Source organism: Mastomys coucha, unplaced genomic scaffold, assembly GCF_008632895.1.
Source record: "Mastomys coucha isolate ucsf_1 unplaced genomic scaffold, UCSF_Mcou_1 pScaffold5, whole genome shotgun sequence".
NCBI lineage: Eukaryota > Metazoa > Chordata > Mammalia > Rodentia > Muridae > Mastomys > Mastomys coucha.
The window spans coordinates 43,850,122-43,851,732 of NW_022196911.1; positions in this window are offsets into that span (position 1 = coordinate 43,850,122).

Consider the following 1,611-nt stretch of genomic DNA (forward strand, 5'->3'; position numbering starts at 1 on the left):
AACTTGTTGGTTGGCAATCAAGCTCCAAGTTCAAAGAGAGATCTTTTGAGCTTCCTTTACAGAGGCGTCAACAGGGAACCGAAGCGGACACGAGGTGGCAGCACTGAGCTCCGGAGTCAGAGAGTCCGCGGCGGGAGAGGACGGACACCCTGCCAGGCGAGTGCGCAAACGCCACACGCTCACACTGGAAAGCGGTCTTCTAAGATTCAAGGCAATTCAGCTACAAGCCGTTGTTTTGTTTTGTTTTGTTTTGTTTAAAAAAATGTAAGTTAAGGAGATGGGAGAAGGAGAACTATAGTTTTTATAACCCAGGAATGATGCCCATGGCGCAGTCCACAGTCTGTCCTGAAGCCAGGCCCCCACGTCCCTATTACACACCTCCTTCCAACAGTCAGTAAGACCTGCAGAGTATTTATGCTTTGAAATCGGAATACCTTTCCCCGTTTACCCTTGCTGGTGACTCCCCGTGGGAGCGGATGGCCCACTTAGCCACTGTGGGAACGGCAGACCTAGCCAACTTGCAGTTAGAGAGCAACCACCCTGATCTTGAGGTGAACCCATCTCCCGCTGCATGGTGGAATGGCAGAGGCTGGGAGCCCGCTTTCTGCTGGGCTGTCTCCCTAAAGAACAGAAGGGCCAGAAACTGCAGAGCCGGAGTCAGCCTAGGAGGTCTGACCTCACTCATTTTTAACTCTAGATTGTAAGGATATGGTGCCACAGTCATTTCCTGGGCAGCCCATGCTAGCCCTGGTCTGTTTTCTGCCCTTTACTCAAACATCTATCCAAGGTGACTCTACTGTCCCCCATGAGGACCTCTCTCTGGCCACGAGGAGATAACACCTCCTTCCTCGTCTTAGAGAAAAACAGCAAGATCTCGTGAGATTTTCCAGATTGCACTCTCCTGAGCATGGTTGGTGGACTGTTGACTTCCGCGGGGCGCACAGAACTCCCATGTTTGCCTTCTTCCACGTGTGATTATTCGTATATCCCTGTTCCTCCCTCCTAAGGACTGAAATGGCAGAGCATGTGCCGCTATGCCCAGTTCATGGTGCTGGATATCACACCCCGGGCCTCATAGCTGCTAGACAGGCACTCTGTCGAATGAAGCACGTCCCAGACCTCTGAAGCTGGGAATGGTGACGAATGTCTCTGTCAGTTCAGCTTCAGCTTCATTGGCGAAGTTTATTCTAGGCCAGTGCTATATAACAAGACCCTATCTCGAAAACGTAATTTTTAATTATGTGTTTGCCCTTAGGTCTTTGAGGGGGGTATGTGCATGACTGCAGGAGCCCTTAGAAATCAGAGGCATCAGACTCCCCTGAGTTGAAGTCGTGGGTGATAGTGAGCCCATCCAGTGTGTGTTAGGTCCTGGGGTTACTCAGCCTCAGGTCCAGCTCTCCACTTCCAACTCTCTCCTGAGCGCCTTCAGGTACTTTTCAGATGTTGAGTTCTTTCTAACAGAATTCCAGGCAGCGAATGTATTTCCTCTTTACTAGTGCTGGGGAGTGAATACAAGGCTTTGCGTGTGCTGCTCAAACATTCTACCATGGAGCTACATATCTTGCCATTTTTTTTTCTTGTTTTGCTTTTTTACTGTTTTTTTTTTTTTTT